We start from the raw sequence: 19,778 nt of genomic DNA, 5'->3' as shown, positions 1-19,778 counted from the left end.
TATTTTTTCAAATATAGGACTATGTTATATCGGTTTATAGATACACCTCTCCTGAATCAAACCACGTTGTCCGCTTTCAAAAAGGCTTTACAGCAAAAGCAAAACGTTAGATTATGTTAGAGGAGTATATCGTAAAAGTAGCCACATAGCCATTTTCCGACCAACCACATGCATCACAAATAACCAAAAACAGCTAAATGCAGCACTAACCTTTGACAATCTTCATCAGATGACACTCCAAGGACATGATTTTACACAATACATGCATTCTTTTGTTCGATAAAGTTCATATTTATATATAAAAACAGCATTTTACATCGGCGCGTAATGTTGACTAACTATTTTCCCTGAAATGCATCCAGTGAAACAACGCTACAATTTACTAAATTACTATTCAAAAACATTTTTAAAATGAAATATTGTCATTCTAAGATTTATAGATGAATATCTCTTGAAAGCACCTGTAATGCCAGATTTAAAAATAACTTTACTGGGTAATCACACTTTGCGATAAAAGGGGATGCGATACTCAGAAAATAGGCTAGCAATACAGGTCAGCGCCATCTTGGAACAATCGGATATCAAATCTAGTCTTGTATACTATTGTCAATAATCCCTTACCTTTGATTGTCTTCATCAGAAAGCACTTCCAGGAATCCCAGGTCCACAACAAATGTATTTTCGTTCGAAAAAGTTAATCCTTTATGTTCCAATAGCTTGTTCTTGTTAGCGCGTTCTGAAGGCTGCACCAAAAGTTCCGTCGTGCGCGGGACTCCTCTTTCAAAAAAATTCATTTTTTTTTTATTTAGGTTCATTCAAACATGTCAAACGTTGTATAACATAAATCTTTAGGACCTTTTTCAACCAGAGCTCCAATAAGATTTAAGGGGGACGATTGCATTGTCTTTCAAAACGTTTCGAAAGGGGAGGGTAGCCAGGGGCGCCGGCGTCATAATGGTGATGGCCCTCTCCATGTGACCACTTTCCACAGCGTCTCATTCAGTCAGTTTTCACAGTAGAAGGCTCAAATCACTTTATAAAGACTGGGGACATCTAGTGGAAGCAATAGGAAGTGCTCAATGAACCATTGCTCACTGTGTGATTTACAGGCAAAGTGGTGAAGTTGAGTCCGCAATTCAGAATTCCACATCCTGTTACGATCTGTCTCGGAGTTTTGACTGCCATATGAGTTCTGTTATACTCACAGACACCATTCAAACAGTTTTGTAAACTTTAGGGTGTTTCTATCTATCCACAAGTATTAATTATATGCATATCCTAGCTTCTGAGTTTGAGTAGGAGGCCGTTTAAAATGGGCACACATTTTTTTCAAAAATCGCTGTAGCGCCCCCTATCCTAGGCGAACGACAAGAGGTTAACACATTTTTATGTTTAAAAGACCCTAAGGATTGATTGTAAACAACATTTGACATGTTTCTACGAACGGTAATGGAACTATTTGACTTTTCTTGTCTGGATTTACACTCGCGCGTTATGCCTTTGGATAGTGATCTGAACACACGAACAAAACGGAGGTATTTGGACGTAAATATGGAGTATTTCGAACAAAAATAATATTTCTTGTGGAAGTAGGAGTCCTGGGAGTGCATTCTGACGAAGATCAGCAAAGGTTAGAGAATATTTATAATACTAATTCTGAGTTCAGTTGACCCCAGAACTTGGTGGGTATCTGTATAGCTTGCTTTGATGGCTGAGCTATGTACTCAGAATATTGAAAAATGTGCTTTCTCTGGAAAGCTATTTTAAAATCTGACACAGCGGTTGCATTAATCTTGCGCATATCATCCCGTTAGCGGGATCATTTTCCAGCGAAAACTCCTAGCGACATTAGCATAACGAAATTCAATATTTTTTTTTTTTCAAATATAGGGCTGTCTCATATCGTTTTATAGATACACCTCTCTTGAATCGACCCTCGTTGTCCGATTTCAAAAAGGTTTTACAGGAAAAGCACAATATTAGATTATGTTAGAGGAGTACATGTAAAAATTGCATCATATCAATTTTCCAACCAAGCACATGCATCACATATAACCAAAAAACAGCTAAATGCAGCACTAACCTTTTACAAACTTCATCAGATGACACACCTAGGACATCATGTTACACACAGCATGCAATCTTTTGTTCAATAAAGGTCATATTTCTATATAAAAACAGCATTTTACATCGGCACCTGACGTTGACTAACTATTTTCCCATAAAATGCGTCCCGGGAAACAGTGCTACAATTTTATAAATTACTATTCGAAAACGATTTTTTTTTTTATATTGTCAATCTAAGATTTATAGATGAATATCTCTTGAAAACACCCGTCATAACAGATTTTAAATTAACTTTACAGGGTAATCACACTTTGAGATCAAAGGGGATGCGATACCCAGAAAATGAGCTCGAAAGCCTAGCTCGGCGCCATCTTTGAACAATTGCAAATCACATCTGATATTGTATAATATTGCCAATAATCCCTCACCTTTAGTTGTCTTCATCAGAAAGCACTTCCACGGATCCCTTGTCCACGACAAATGTATTTTCGGTCGAAAAAGTCCATGCTTTATGTTCCATTAGCTTCCTGTTGTTAGCGCGTCCTAAGGCTGTAATCAAATGTTGATCCGTGGGCGGCAGCTGGCTAACGAAAAATGACTGTTTACTATCAGTTAGGTTCGTTCAAACATGTCAAACGTTGTATAAAATAATCGTCAGGGCCTGTTTCAACAAGAGAGCCAATCAGATTCGAGTGGGACGATTTCATTGTGTTTCAAAAGGTTTCCAAAGGTGGGGGCAGACACGGCTGCCGACGTCACAATGCTGATGGCCCTACTACAGTGACCAATTGCCACATCGTCTCTTTCACTGAGTTTCGACTGTAGAACCCTCAAAACACTTTGTAAAGACTGGGGACATCTAGTGGAAGCACTGGAAAGTGCTCAATTATCATTTTTTCACGTTGTGAATTATAGGTAAGGCTGTGAAGTCGAGTCCACAATTCAGATTCCCACTTCCTGGTTCAATCGGGCTCGGGGTTTTGACTGCCATACGAGTTCTGTTATACTCACAGACACCATTCAAACAGTTTTAGAAAATGTAGGGTGTTTTCTATCCATATAAAATAAGTATATGCATGTCCTAGCTTCTGAGTTTGATTAGTAGGCTGTTGAAAATGGGAACGATTTTTTTTCAAAATGCGCTGTGGCGCCCCCTATCCTAGGGTAACGTCAAGAGGTTATTAAGGAGAAGTATATCTATAATTCTTTCAATAACTGTTGTAAATTTTATCAATGTTTATGATGAGTATTTTTGTAAATTAATATGCTCATTCATCGGGAGTTTTTCTGAACATCACGCGCCAATTTAAAATGGGGTTTTTGGATATAAATATGAACTTTATCGACAAAACATACATGTATTGTGTAACATGAAGTCCTATGAGTGTCATCTGATGAAGATCATCAAAGGTTAGTGAATATTTTAGCTGTATTTTTGTTTTTTGTGATGCATGTCCTTGCTTGGAAAATGGCTGTGTGGTTTTTCTTGTGAAGTTTATGTCCTAACATAATCAAATGTAATGCTTTCGCCGTAAAGCCTTTTTGAAATCGGACAATGTGGTTAGATTAACGAGAAGTTTATCTTTAAAATGGTGTAAAATAGTTGATTGTTTGAGAAAATGAAATTATGAGATTTTTGCTGTTTTGTATTTCGCACCATGCTATTTCACTGGCTGTTGAATAGTGTGTCCCGCCCAGAGAAGATAATGAGCAGGGCTAGAGGCTCTACAGTGAAATAAGCCAATAAACACTAACCAGAACAGCAATGGACAAGGCATATTGACATTAAGGAGAGGCATGCTTAGGCGAAAGATCATAAGGGACCCGTGAGATTCAGACAGCTAGCAGGGCCATAGGTAGCAATCTGGCAGAAGATGGAGGGAGGTCTATTTTTAGCCACCTCGTGCGTTTCCGTCTGTAGATTAGTGGGGTTCCGTGTGGTAGGGGGGACCAGTCCAATTGGCAAAATATTTATAGTTATAGTGGCCCAAGAAAATTGTCCGATAGACCTATTCAGATAGCAGCCGATAAGACAGCTAACGATTAGCAGGCCGCAGATGGGCATTCAGGTTACATTGCGACGGAGGGGCCAGTTGGATAACTCCCACGGGCAGATAACATCGGTAGTCCAGTCGTGAAGGCCCGATGGGGCTCCGCATCGGCAGTAAAACGGGTCCGGATAGGTGATAGTGGCCCAGGAGTGGCTGATGGAACTCTTCAGCTGGCTAGCTCCGGAATAATTTATGTTAGCACCGGGACCGGGATGTTAGGTTTCTAATCCTAACTAGAGGGGAACCGGGTGGATAGGTGGCAGTGGAAGTCTGAGTGGTTCCCCCAGTGGGTTGGTTGCTACTCCCCTGAGCATCCCATCAAAATTACCTGTATTTTCCCACAGTGATTAATTTCCTCATCCTGAAACACCCCAGCTCCCGAAACCACGGAAATGGTGCCCCTTCTCATCCGATCAAGATGGGGAGCACAGGTAACCCTGGACAGGCCTATTTAGAGGTGACCTTGGACAGGCAACCGGTGAGGATTGAGACCAGTGGAGATGATGGGGGTAGGTGGAGGGACGTGGAGGAAAAATAATCACCACCTGCATCTGGGCTCAGAGTAAGAATGTCTTGGGGGCAATCAGAAGCAGAGAGAACCCCAAGGACATGCGACGTGAAGGAACTGCTTGGAACTACATATACGCCCTGGCTTTAGAGAGAAATGGCTAAATTAATTCTCTCACCCTCTTTCTAGACATGTGATATCCTCCACTGTCATAAACTTGGTCGTGGTTAGATTTACAATAGCTTTTCTCTGCTCTTTCTCCCATGGTTACCCCTCCTCTAATCACTTCATTGTCCAAGACCTTGACCAGTTCTTCTCTTCTTCTTCTTTCTTTTTTTGGCTAGCCCAAGTTCCACAGATTGACTACCAGCTAGCATACCCTATTAATAAAAAACTCTTCACCCGGCCTCAGTCGGTTTATTAAGGAAAGAGAAGGACTTTGCTCTGAAAGTTGGACTTGGATGACACGGCAGAAAGTAATTAGATAATTTCCTACAGAATCACAATTTTCAGAGGACCAGATTAACTAGCGTAAACAGGGAGGTTAGCTGTAGTATATGTTACTATGAAATAAATTAAACATACGCCAAGCATATTTTGCTTTTGAAACTCAACATGGAAAAAGATGGAAGAAGCTCTGAGATCTTAGAGTGACTGATGACAAGCAGAATAGTCATCAGTTGATGTCGGCTGAAAGATGTCCGGATCTGGACAGAACTGGTTGAGGTTTACCATCCACTTATGTGTCACATCTGGGAACAGCCACCGTCCTCCTAAGCAGTGTGTAAATGGATATATGAGGATGTGACTAGCTGGGGTTATGAACCTGAGGATGCTAGCGTCCTTGAAGATAGCAGACTAATGTGTCCTTGGCGCAGCACTGCTTACTGCCTCTACACAACTGACCAGCTACCTGAGCTTGCTACGATAATACAACGACATGCACTCAGGCTCAGTCCCAAATGGCACCCTATTCCCAATATACTGTAGTGCATTACTTTTGAACACACTCAAAAAAATGCTGGGTTAAAAACAACCTAGCGCTGGGTAAATAGTGGACAGAACACACGTTGATTTATTTTGACCCAGCCAGTGGGGTCACTCACTTAGTTGGGTTATTTTCTTGAGGCGTGGCTTAGCAGGGGCATGGCTTTCAGATAGTTATTTTTGACCACCCGTGAGAGTAAATGTCATTCTGGTTCATCTGTTCCGTTGTACTGTCATCACATGTTAAGGTTGAGCACTGACACTTCTGTACCTTTAATTAGGTGTATAGAAGAGTATGAGTTCCTCAAGTGCCTGTGCATATCCCAATGTTGGGAGAGTTACCACTGTTATCATAATTAAATAATAATGCTATTCAATTCAAATAAAAATATGTAAAGTGCAAAAATCTTGAAGGAAAATATATAGTGTACGAACTGAATATGATGAACAGGAATGACATTTACTCTCACAGGTAGCCAAAAAATAACGATCTGAAAGCCATACCCTTGAAAATAACCTATGGATTACATTAAAAAACACCCAGCTGCTGGGTCTAACCAGTATGAAAGTGAAAAAACGCAACTGAAGGTTACATTCACCCATGTTTGAGTAATATGGGGTATTTTCTGGAGGCGTGGCTTTCAGATAGTTATTTTTGGCCACCCGTGAGCGTAAATGTCATTGTAACATCATTATTTAAATATGATAACAAAGTGGCGCTTGAGGAACTCATACTCTTGTGTACACCTAATTTAAACTACAAAGGTGTCAGTGCTCCACCTTAACAGTAAGGAGAGTTGGGGTGTTACAACAGAACATGAACCGGAATGACATTTACTATCACGGGTGGCCAAAAATAACTATTTGAAAGCCATGCCTAAAGTCTTCTGATCTGACCCAGTGGGTCATAGCTCAATAACCTAACATCAATAACCCAACAACCCAACTAAGCGACCAAACAGGGAGGGTCAAAACAACCCAATGTATGTTCTGTCCAAAACTTGTTTTTAACCCTTAAGAGAGAAGAATGTGAACAAAAATAAAAGCAATCAAAGAAAAAGCTTAGACAATTTTGCTCTTCTTTTTTTCACAAAGAGTCATTACTTTTAATAAAGACTGAAGACAGTACTGGCTGCTCGCCTCGTCGAATAGATTATATTATTACCCTTTTTCATTCCATATTGTTTTCTGAGATTTCATTTCAGCTCTGAAATAAGGGGTTAGGGAGTGGGAGTAGGAGTAGGAGGAGAGAAGGTGGAGGAGGCAGATGAGGAGGGAGGAGGAGAAGAGAAGGTAGTTACTTCCAATGGAACTAAGCAGTGGGTTGAAATACACAGAGTGTACAAAACATTAAGAACATCTGGCCTTGCCATGACATAGACTGACCAGGTGAATCCAGGTGAAAGCTATGATCCCTTATTGATGTCACTTATTAAACCCACTTCAATCAGTGTAGATGAAGGGGAGGAGACAGGTTAAATAAGGATTTTTAAGCCTTGAGACAATTGAGACATGTATTGTGTATGTGTACCATTCAGAGGTTTAATGGGAAAGACAAAATATTTAAGTGCCTTTGAACAGAGAATGGTAGTAGGTGCCAGGTGCATCGGTTTGTGTCAAGTCTTTCACACTCAACAGTTTCCAATATGTATCAAAAATGGTCCACCACACAAATTGCATCCAGCCAACTTGACACAATGGTGGGAAACATAGGAGTCATCATGGGGCAGCATCCCTGTGGAATGCTTTCGACACCTTATAGAGTCCATTCCCCGATGAATTGAGGCTGTTCTGATGGAAAAAGGGTTGCAATTAAAAATTAGGAAGGTGTTCATAATGTTTTGTACACTCAGTGTATGTCTTAAGCTCATTTCTGGTGGACTCCATCTCACTGCTCAGTGTATGTCTCAAGTTCATCTCTGGTGGACTCCATTTCATCTCTCAGTGTATGTCTCAAGCTCATCTCTGGTGGACTCCATCTCACTGCTCAGTGTATGTCTTAGAAACTCATCTCTGGTGGATTCCATTTCATCTCTCAGTGTATGTTATGTATCTGGCTTATCTCTGGTGGACTCCATTTTATCTCTTAGTGTATGTCTCAAGTTCATCTCTGGTGGACTCCATTTCATCTCTCAGTGAATGTCTCTAGCTCATCTCTGGTGGACTCCATCTCACCTCTGTCCACACAGGTTGTATTGGTAGTGTGGGACCACAGGTAAAGAGGCAAGAGGGATGTCGTATGTGTCCCAAATGGCATCCTATGCATTGCACTAGTTTTCACCAGGGCCAATAGGACTCTACACTTTATTGGGAATAGGGTGCCATTTGGGACGGGTCCAAAACAAAAACCAAGTGATGAGACTGCTCCTGTGTTATATGAGGAACCACCTTGGGATTCTGGTCGGACGTCAATGATCGATAGACATTAAGACACATCCAGTACTGTAACATTCTCCACACACACATCTAGCCTACAGACTGTAAGTATTGAACCACGCAAAATCACACTGTACCATAAGTGGAAAATAATGAACTGTCAGTTTATCCCCAATAACCCTTAAAAAAATCAAACAGAAACATCCATTTTGTAACAATGAGACACTAATGCTGAACAGCGTAACGGTTGGTTTGGTGCCAATAGTTGATGTCTTCCAGAGAAGAGAAGAGAACAGGAGAGGAGAAGGGAGGAGAAGAGGAGAGGAAAGGAAAAATAAAAGAGAAGTCTTCCCCTCAGGCATGGAGTTCCGTAATTTGGCTGATTAGGAGAACTATCCTGGTTTTTGTAGGGGATTGTGACAGCTTAAATACATAATACCTGGATAGGGGGGGGTAGAAAAAGCTTCCAGACGAGGGGAGGGAAGGGATAGAGGGAGAGAGAGAGAGAGAGAGAGAGAGAGAGAGAGAGAGAGAGAGAGAGAGAGAGAGAGAGAGAGAGAGAGAGAGAGAGAGAGGTTGAACTCCAAATTGGACAGTGGGTATAGCTGATAGGGTATAATAACTCAGGGACTAAACTCATGACAGGCCTCCACCATTACATGGACAATAAACTAATGATCAGCCTTTTCTTTCCTCTCCTCTCTCTCTCTTGCAGTGCTTGCTGGGAGTTTTTTGGAGTTTGAGTGTTTTGTGTGGAGGGCTCTGTCCTAACTAACTTTCTAGATTATTTTCTTGGTCTTTTCTTTACGTTTTATTTTCTATGGTGTACGGTTAGTGCAATATTTGTTTTAGCGATATCCACAGTTTTTTTTCAAAGTTAGGGTGGAAGAGGACAGAGTAAGTTTCCTGGGGTTTGCAAGGTGTGGTATGCGCGATGGCTTCTCACATTGCGCGGAGGAGACCCTGTCGATACGGCATGGATTCAGGTGTGTTCCTGAGAATGGAGTTAGTGTGGAGGAGGTTCTGCTCGCGATCGGTGAACAGGTAGGAGCTGAATTTATACATTATGCTTCTAGAATGAACAAAGCTGTGGTGGTGTTCATGAAAAGAGAAAATTTGGTTGGTAGGCTAATTTCTAGCGGAATATTTGTAAGGGATGTATTGGTGCCAGTTTTACCTCTCTCTACCCATTCGACAAGAGTAGTTGTTGCAAATTTGCCTCCGTTTATTATGAATGATCAAATCAGGAAAGAGCTGAGTCGTTTTGGTAAGTTTGCTAGCGGTTTTCGTGTACTGTTGGCAGGTTTTCAGGCAGATGCCGTTAGGCACGTTGTTTCGTTCCGGAGGCAAGTGTTTTATGTTTCTGAACAACAATGAGCAACAGCTAAATGTGCAGTTTAAAGTGAGGCATGGGGAGGGGCTCTATGCAGGGTTTGCCATCAACAGACAGTCTACGGTGTTTTGAGTGTGGGGATTTGGGGCATAAGAGCTTTGCGTGCCCACATAAAGGCCGTAGACAAGGTGAGGGTACAAGCGCAAGTGGGGGAAATCGAGGTCAAAGTGCAGGGGGTAGTGAGATGCAGAGGCTGGGCCTAGTCATGCCAGGGATGGTGGGGTAGCTGAGGCTGGGTCTAGTAAGGCTAGAGATGGTGGGGTAGAGGAGGCTGGGTCTAGTCAGACTAGAGATGGCGGGGTAGCGGAGGCTGGGTCTAGTCAGGCTAGAGACGGTGGTGTAGCGGAGGCTTAGTCTAGTCAGGCTAGAGATGGTGGGGTAGTGGAGGCTGGGTCTAGTCAGGCTAGAGATGGTGGGGTAGCGGAGGCTGGGTCTAGTCAGGCTAGAGATGGTGGGGTAGTGGAGGCTGGGCCTAGTCATGCTATGGAGGGTGGTGTAGAGGATGCAAGGTCTAGTCAGGTTATGCTAGTGGATGAGGAGAGTATAGTGGGGAAGTGTAAGAGACTAGGGGGGAGGAGGAGGGTGTCAAGCGGAAAAGGAAAAAGGGTGTGGTTAAAGGCACAATGGAAACTTTGCCTGTTGCTGTGGGGGATGCCCTGACCAGAGAGGAAGAGCAGGTGTTCAGGGTGGGAGATAGAGATGAGGAGGAAAGTGAGTCTGAGGAAGAGGATGAGGAGTTATTTTTTTCAGACTCCTCTTCAATGGGCCCGGAGCTGACAGCCAGTCAAGCAGAGGGGTCTAAGTACACGTTGAGAGAACTGACAAGGTTCCTGAATGAGACCAAGGGGAAAAAAGTTAATATTTTTCTCTGATCCAAGAAAGTTTGTACAATCAGTAGACCATGCTATGAAAAATGAGGGGCACGGTGTCCTCTCACCCAGGAAACGGTTTAGGTTGAGGAAGTGGGTCACAACAGTGCGTAAATGTTTACCTTCAGACACTGTTTAGATGTATATTTTCTTTCTGACACTGGGGCTTTTTGATCTTTGCTATTGGTCTTTTTCTCTGCTGGCTTTTCTCCCACTTCTTATGGAGACTCTTCAGGTAGGCTCGCTCAATATAAATGGTGCCAGGGATGCGGGAAAGAGGAGTGTGTTGGGTGAATATGTAAAACAAAAAAAAGTACAGGTGTTGTTTCTGCAGGAGACACATAGCGATGTGTTGAATGAAGTCGATTGGGGGCTCTGGTGGAAAGGGGCAAGTGTGTTGAGCCATGGGACAAATCTTAGTGCAGGAGTGGCAGTCCTTTTTGCACCGGGACTGTCTGTAAAAATATGCTCCTCAAAGGAGGTGTGTAGTGGTAGGCTCCTTGTTGTTAAAGCAGAAATCAACAACATGGGTTTTGTCTTTATAAATGTGTATGCGCCTAATACAGAGAGAGAAAGAGGGGTTCTATTTTGGAGTCTTAGACATTAACTCTCACAGGTAGCGCCTGAGGAGACACTGGTGGTCGGAGGGGACTGGAACTGTACAATGGATTTTTACAAAAGACAGAAATGGGGAAGAGCCTCATTCAGTGGGAGTGTTAAGGGACATCATTAATCAGTTCGACCTAGTGGATGTTTGGAGAACTAAACATCCAAACACAAGACAGTATACATGGGTGAAGGTTTTTGGAGCTAGGGTGAGTGCAGCCCGACTTGATCGGTTTTACATGTCTAGGAATCGGAGCAATAGGTTGTTGGGCGCTACCATTCTCCCGGTGGGGTTTTTGGATCATCACATAACCATCGCTCGGCTGTCTATTTCACCAGGGCCCCATCAGGCATCTTATTGGACGTTCAATGTAAAGCTCTTACAAGATGCCACTTTTTGCTCAGGTTTCCAGATCTTTTGGGAAAGGTGGGGGCAGCGAAGATAGGAGTATGAGTCTCTGAGCCAATGGTGGGATGTGGGGAAAGTCCAAATTTGGCTTTTCTGTCAACAGTACACAGCTCTCTCATCCTCAGAGGCTAGGAGAGTATTGGGGGAACTAGAGCGGTGTATTAGCGAGATGGAGGCAGAGATGGTGGGGCAAGGCAATGTAGGCCTCCAGGCTAATTTAGCTGAATTACGTAGGGACCTGGGCAGTATTTTCCAGGTTAAAGCAAAGGGAGCACTTGTAAGAGCTAGGTTCTCCATGCTCAAGGAGATGGATGCTCCCAGCTCCTTCTTCTTTGGTTTGGAAAGACAGAGCAGTGAAGCCAAGGGTATGCATTGTCTACGGCTGTCTGATGGGCGGGTGACCTCTGTGGTGGGTGAGATGCGGGAGCGGACTGTAGAGTTTTATACTGAATTGTATAGGGCAGAAGTGTGTGATCCTTTGTGTGCTCAGGTCTTGTTCGCAGGACTCCCTAAGCTCTCTCTGGCACAGAGGGATGAAATGGACATTCCTCTGTTGTCCCATGAACTGGCAGAGGCCGTAACCCAGATGTCCCCCGGTCATGCACCTGGGGTTGATGGACTCCCAGTGGAGTTTTATAAACAATTCTGGGGAATAATTGGACAGGACTTCTTTTGCGTGTTGTGTGAATGTATTGGGGTAGGAGAGTTGCCGATGAGCTGCCGTCGGGCGGCTCTGACTCTCCTGCCCAAAAAGGGGACTTGTGTGAACTTAAGAACTGGAGGCCTGTCGCATTACTCTGTGCGGACTACAAGATATTTGCCAAGGTCCTCTCTAACAGACTGAAGTCCCATTTGGACTCAATAGTACATAAGGACCAAACATATTGTGTACCGGGACGCTCAATCACGGACAACTTGTTCTTAATTAGGGACATGTTGGACTTGTCGAGAGGTTCTAATGTGAACTTTGGACTGGTCTCTTTAGATCAAGAGAAGGCTTTTGATAGAGTGGACCATGAGTCTCTGTTTAATGTGATGTCTGTGTTTGGGTTTGGGAAGAGTTTTCTGACATGTGTGAAGCTGTTGTATGCCGGGGCATCATGTATGGTTAAGGTGGGAGAGGGGCTCAGTAGGCCAGTCTGGGTGAGACGGGGCATTAGACAAGGATGCCCTCTATCTGGGCAGTTGTACACACTAGCCATTGAGCCTTTTTTAGGACTGCTATGCAGGAGACTGCAGGGAGTGTGCTGGACAGGCATGGAAATGGTGACAGGAATAGCATTATCAGCATATGCAGATGATGTTTCTGTGATGGTCAGGATGGTCAAGATATGCAGGCACTAGAGACCAGTCTGAAGGTGTACGAGGGAGCTTCATCAGCAAAGGTAAACTGGGGCAAGAGCAAGCTCTGTTATGTGGGGCATGGGGGGATAGGGCTCCTCCTCTGCTTCCAGAGAATTTACAGTGGGGTTGTGAAGGGCTTAAAGTGTTGGGGGTGTACCTGAGCTCGGAGAAGTGTGTCAGGGAGAACTGGGAGGGGCTGTCACAGGCAGTGGTGTCAAGACTGGCCAGGTGAAGGTGGCTCCTGTCCCAAGAGTCATATAGAGGGAGGGTGCTGATAATTAACAACCTGGTGGCATTTTCCCTGTGGCATAAACTGGCTGTCAGACCTGCAACGCAAGCTGGTGGACTTCTTCTGGTCGGGCCATCACTGGCTGAGGGCGGCAGTGTTGTAGATGAACGTCCACGAAGGAGGACAGGGCCTGGTGGAACTGGAGAGCAGGATGGCTGCTTTCCGGCTAAAGGCGGTGCAGAGACTGCTGTACCATACTGATGTTGGCTGGAGGGAACCAGCATGCGCGCTGCTGAGGAGAGCTGGCGGATTAGGGTTGGACCGGCAGCTGTTCCTCATGAAGATGGACAGGCTGAATACAGCAGGTCTCAGATTTTTACTCTGCAATGCTGAGGGCCTGGCAGCTGCTAAGGCACACACGAGAAGGGGGTGTGGAGCCTGGGCTGTGGGTGTGGGAGGAGCCTATCTTCCACAGCCCAGCCATTCCTTTGAGATCGGTCCAGTCGGCCACCCTGCAGAGGCAACTGATGGCAGGGGGTGTACAAAGGCTGGTTGACCTGAGACTGCTGGGAGAGGAGGGGTGGAAAAGCCCGGAAGTCTTGGCACAACAAACAGGAATAACGTCTCTTAGGCTGCTGGAGAGATTCCTGGAGGAGGTCCAGGAGGCACTGTCTGAGCCGGTTAGGGGGATGTTTGAGCAGCCAAAGGGAGTGGGGCCACCAAGTTTTCCGCCACTGCAGGTGACGGCAGAGACTGGAGACTGGCAAGGGGGTCTGGAGGACTTGTTAGATTTTAACACTCCGAGCCTGGGAGAGTTTGAAGGGGTGGGAGGTAAAGCCCTCTACAACCTCTGCGCTAAGGTTAGGAATATTAGGAGCCTAACAGAGTGAGGGCACATCAGTGGCAGGGGGTTTGTGGGGCAGAGAGTATGGTGGGTTTTAGATGGAGGGGGCACTACAAACCCCCAGTACCAAAGAGGTCAGGGGACCTCCAGTGGAGGGTTCTTCATGGAGCCCTGGCCACTAACTGCTGGCTGGGACGGGTTGAACCGGGAGTCAGGCAGGGGAGTCCTTTCTGTAAAATGAAAGAAACTGTGATTCATGTGTTTTCTGTGTGCACCAGGTTAATGTCACTAATGTCTCTGTTGGAATGTCTGTGTGAGAGGTTGGGGGTGGTTTTTACTGTTGGGGTGTTTATAATGGGATACAGGTATTCGAGCAAGGAGAAGGCCAAATTTGTTTTGTTGAATTTTCTGTTTGCTCAGGCAAAGTTATCTATTTGGCTAACAAGGAGGAACAGGGTCAAGGGTGGGGGGATAACAGACCCTTCATTATTGTTTAATGGGATGGTCTCTGCGCGCCTTAGGGTTGAGTTTGAGTTCTACAAAATGATAAAAAGTGTGGAGATGTTTCAGGAGATATGGTGTGTTGGGGTGCTGTCTGTATAGCTGGGGAAGATGTTTTGGATATACGGTTGTAGTTGTGGGTATTGTTTTGAGTATTGTGATGTTGGTTTGTATCATGTGGTAGCTGGAAAGGTGAGTATGGTACATGTATGCATTACAGGATATATTTAGGGTTTTATTTTTAAAGGGGGGGTTTAAATGAAATTAGAATGTTTCAGTAAATAAAGGCAAAAAGTCAACAGTCTCTCCCTCTCTCCCTCTCTCTCTCTCTCTCTCTCTCTCTCCCTTCCTCACATGTTTTCATTGCATGGTTTAAGGATATCACTATGATATTGGTTGTGCAATTGTGACCTTTGTGTTTTGTACTTCACCATGTCTGTGAACATAGGTGACCACTGCCTATGTTACACTACCTATGTTACACTATCTATGTTATGACTACCTATGTTACACTACCTATGTTACACTACCTATGTTACACTATCTATGTTATGACTACCTATGTTACACTACCTATGTTACACTACCTATGTTACACTACCTATGTTGCATTACCTATGTTACACTATCTACATTACAGTACCTATGTTACAGTACCTATGTTACAGTACCTATGTTCCGCCTACCTATGTTATACTACCTATGTTTCCCTTCCTATGTTACACTACCTACTGTATGTTACAGTAGGTGTGTGTCAGCTAACCCCTGCTTACAACCAGTCTAGCAGAACCACAGATACACTATATATACAGCAGTATGTGGACTCCCTTCTAATTAGTGGATTCTATTTATAAGATGCCATTTTCCAACAAGTCAGTTCGTCAAATTTCTGCCCCTCTGCCCCGATAGAGCTGCCCCGGTCAACTGTAAGTGCTGTTGTTGTGAAGTGGAAACATCTAGGAGCAACAATGGCTCAGCCGCGAAGTAGGCCACACAAGCTCACAGAAAGGAGGGACAAATCACACTTCACCATCTGGCAGTCCAATGGACAAATATGGGTTTGGCGGATACCAGGAGAACGCTACCTGCCCCAATGCATAGTGCCAACTGTAAAGTTTGGTGGAGGAGGAATAACGATCTGGGGCTGTTTTTCATGGTTCGGGCTACACCCTTAGTTCCAGTGAAGGGAAGTCTCAACGCTACAGCATACAATTACATTCTAGACGATTCTGTGCTTCCAACTTTGTGGCAACCGTTTGGGGAACGCTCTTTCCTGATTCATCATGGCATTGCCCCTGGGCACGAAGCGAGGTCCACACAGAAATGGCTTGTCGAGATCAGTGTGGAAGAACTTGACTGGCCTGTACAGAGCACTGACCTCAACCTCAACGAACACCTTTGGGATGAATTGGAAAGATGACTGCGAGCCAGGCCTAATGGCTCAACATCAGTGCCTGACATCACTAATGCTCCAGTGGCTGAATGGAAGCAAGTCCCCTAGCAATGTTTCAACATCTACTGGAAAGCCTTCCCAAAAGAGTGTTATAGCAGCAATGTTATAGCAGTAAAAGGGAACCAACTCCATATTAATGCCCATGATTATGGAATGTGATGTTCAACAAGCGGGTGTCCAAATACTTTTGGTCATGTAATGTATGTAGGAAGACCTTTCACCATGGTCCCAACGCCATGTCTAACTCTTAAACCCCTAACCCTTCTCCCAGACACATTTTCCATCTTCTCAGGAGCAAAAGACCTCCCATCTAACAGTATACAATAAAAGCCAGACATTTAATAAACAACATGTGTCTAATATTGAACCCCCCAAGCCATTTATGAAGCATAAATAAGTCTTGAAACCACCATTAATTAAACTTAAGCAATGAGACTGGCTTCTCAGCAGCCCATCTCCACCACTGTGGGGTAATGGTTTAAGGGAAGAGGTAGTTAAAACATGGATGCCTGTGGGGAAGGATTATGAAACCAGACCTGGGTTCAAACAGTATTTGTTATCTTTAAAACACGTTGACTGTTCAATCAGCCTGACCTGCAGTACCATATGGCAGAGTTACACTTTTGGCACTATTGCACTGGTTCTATCGCACAGGGCAAGTTCAATCGAGCTCAGCTGAAGCATTTGAAATAAAACAAATGTCACTTGAACCCAGGTATAGTATGAGACAGACAGAGGGCTTCCAGTGAGGTCAATGAATGATGATGGGGCCCACACAAGCTGCTGCAGGGTTTCCCCCCACACACCCAAGGGCAGTGAAGAGCATCACAGGGTGGAATTGTTTATGGGCATTCCTTAGTGGACAGAGCTGGGTGCTCTGTTGGACACCATGCAAGCCCCCCATGTAATACCTCAGCCAAGGCTAGAGTGGTGGAACGTAACCTGTACCACAGAAAATTCACAGTATGACTCACAGACTCTTTCCCTCTCCCTCTCTTGGTTTGTTTCTCTCTCGTCTCTTCTCCACATGGTTTGTTTCTCTCTCGTCTCTTCTCCATATGGTTTGTTTCTCTCTCGTCTCTTCTCCATATGGTTTGTTTCTCTCTCGTCTCTTCTCCATATGGTTTGTTTCTCTCTCGTCTCTTCCCCATATGGTTTGTTTCCCTCTCTCTCGTCTCTTCTCCATGTGGTTTGTTTCTCTCTCGTCTCTTCTCCATGTGGTTTGTTTCTCTCTCATCTCTTCTCCATATGGTTTGCAGCATCTTTCAAATGTTAAGACACACAACATGCATCTCTGCTCTACATCCAAAGGGCATGATTAGCATGTTTAGTGGCATTTGCCCACTCAGCTCCAAATAGCCTCCATCCGTCATGGCTGAATGGGGTTTGTGGGGAAGAATTGAATGAATACCAGCCCAGTCAGTCACTAGTAAACATAGAGTGATGAGTCATTTTGGCCAAACTCCACTGTTATGGCCTAGACTTCCAAGATCACACATCTTGCCTTTTAGGAAGGCCTCTGGACAGAGCAAAGAGCTACCAGACTGCCCTTTAAGCATACATTACTGGCTGACGGATCCTACCAGAGATAGCTCTGATTCCACATGTTTGGTTGTCAAAATAAGCACCTGTATCGTAAATGAAAGTCATATTCTTCAAGTACACGCAGTGACAAGTTTAGCTACCTACGTCTCTGACTGAGAATAATGAGTTTAGTTACAAAAGTCTCTGACTGAGAATAATGAGTTTAGTTACCCACGTGTCTGACTGAGAATAATGGAGATTCAGGTTCAGCAAATGATCAGTATTGAACTTTTTGGATGTGTAGCTAAATAAGCCAGCACCATCTAGTCTTAAACACCACAAATCCCTTACTGTGACATAGCCAATACTGTTCCCAAATGGCTCAGTACCAACAGCCATTTAGGTGCTACCCCCCCACACACGCAATTTTGCGATATCCAATTGGTAGTTACAGTCTTGTCCCATCGCTGCAAATCCCGTACGGACTCGGGAGAGGCAAAGGTAGAGAGCCATGCGTCCTCTGAAACACGACTCTGCCAAGCCACACTGCTTCTTGACACACTGCTTGCTTAACCCGGAAGCCAGCCGCACCAATGTGTCGGGGGAAACACCATACAACTGGCAACCGTGTCAGCATGCATGCGAACGGCCCACCACAGGAGTCACTAGAGCGCGATGGGACAAGGACATTCCAGCTGGCCAAACCCTCCCCTAACCCGGATGATGCTAGGCCAATTGTGTGCCGTCTCTTGGGTCTCCCGGTCGTGGCCGGCTGCGACACAGCCTGGGATCAAACCCAGAACTGTAGTGATGCCTAAAGCACTGCGATGCAGTGCCTTAGACCGCTGCTCCACTCGGGAGGCCATATGCTAACATTCTATCTGTAAAAACAAACAGGACCCTTTTACTCTGCCCTGATCTTCAGAGGGTTTGATACAAGCAAATCCTGCCATTAACTCCTCATGAAGTAATGTGCCGGGAGACGGGAATGCTTGGTGGAGACAGACTTACACCTAAACATCCAACACACCGGAAACAAATAGGCTTTTACTGCAGTTTTGTCCAGTTCGCCTGTTGGATGACTGCGTTGACAGATTGGGGACCTGTGAACCACTAGGTGGTAAGGTGATGCAAGGGTGGCCTGCTGAAATGGAAACTGTGTTCTGAAGAAACATTGACACAGGGCTGATGAGACCTCTAGTCATCCGGCACACCGGCTGAGCAATATATTCCAATCATGATTCGAGCTCGGAACTCTCTGCCACTGTACTAAAGTCAGTGCTGCTGCCTGATGTGCTGACACTCACTTTGGCACAACGTCACCCATTCAATGGAAATGGAGTGAAACGTTAAAATGTTTAACTGCTGCGGCAAACGTAACAAAATACGACCTGGAGGTTGTTGGGAAAAAAAAGAGGAAGGGGAAAGGAAAGAAGAAGAGAAGCTCTCTCCAATATATCTGTCTTTTTAAGTGGGAGAAGGTTAATCGCTTGTAATTGTTTAATCATAGGGACGGGAAGGACTGAAGGCCATTTGGCTGCCAACGAGTGACAGACGCTGTAATGGTAGGAGGGGGCGTCATCAGGAGGGAACGGTGTGTGCGTCACGGAAATTTGGAAAAGACACTTCAGATTGTATAACAATAAATAATTTCCAGGAACATATATTTATTTCCCTGTCTTTAAGATGCTTTATGAAAAACTAAATGTATGCAGCAGACTGGCTGCTCTGCTCATAGTGTAGGGCAAATGTGTCTGTTTATTTTAGGTTGTTCATTAACTGTAAGCAGGGAGAGAGGGTGGGTGGAAAGAGAGAGAGAAGGGGAGAGAGAATAAACTTTTTTTCAGGAGAATAAACAATTCTGTAGACACAAAACGAGAAAGGTGTGGTGCCCAACAACGCAGAGTGCATTGGAGCTGCTTGATAAGGCCCAGCTCGGGCCGCCTAGCCACATAAACATACATACCAAAAGCAACGACCTGCATGCTCAGCAGGAGAGGATGGCAACTTCACTAAGGGAGTGATTGAGAAGGACTCCTCAATCTTTCCAAACTCAAGAATCGTGGCGTCCACCCTTCTACAGAGGAAGGACTTCCACCCTGCTAAAATCCAAAGAATAAGAGAAAGACAAGGGGAGGGAGAGAGAGAGAGAGAGAGAGAGGACTTCAATTTAATCCACCAGAAATGACAGAAAAAAGAATACAACAAAAATTGTGGTTATACTAAAATATTGTAATCGATAAAAAAAATATTTCTGGGGAAAATTTAAAAAATATATATAATCTTCGTAAATTATATCATAAATAGGACTGATGGAGTTATGTCACACATGCAGCTAACAAAAACATATGGAAATGTCTGCTCTATCCAAAATTACACCCAACTATTTGCAGCATTACCACAAAAATGGAAGAGGAATGTGGAAGGGGGAAAAAGTAGGGAACTTGCCCTGCATTAAAGACCATAATTTTTTAAAGAAAATGATGATAAATAAAAAAGTATACCAGTTTCATTGAAGAACCAGAAAATTAACAGTGGTGAAATATAGTTGTGAAGAGATTTTTAATGAACCGATTCCATGACATATGGTTTTAACTGATACGCAAAAAGAGGTTAG

The 19,778-nt window shown here is 44.2% G+C and overlaps 1 long non-coding RNA gene across 1 annotated transcript in view; it reads right to left on the bottom strand.

The window, feature by feature from the left end:
- LOC115152877 (uncharacterized) overlaps positions 1-19,247 on the bottom strand; it is a 106,564-nt gene extending 87,317 nt beyond the window's left edge. Inside the window, exon 1 of the long non-coding RNA XR_003867594.1 lies at positions 19,128-19,247. This is a non-coding gene — a long non-coding RNA (uncharacterized LOC115152877). The remainder of the gene's footprint in view (positions 1-19,127) is intronic.
- Positions 19,248-19,778: the final 531 nt, after the last annotated feature.

This window comes from Salmo trutta, chromosome 18 (assembly GCF_901001165.1).
Source record: "Salmo trutta chromosome 18, fSalTru1.1, whole genome shotgun sequence".
Classification (NCBI taxonomy): Eukaryota; Metazoa; Chordata; class Actinopteri; order Salmoniformes; family Salmonidae; genus Salmo; species Salmo trutta.
Note: the sequence above shows the minus strand (reverse complement) of the source record. Positions and strands in the feature narration are given on the sequence as shown.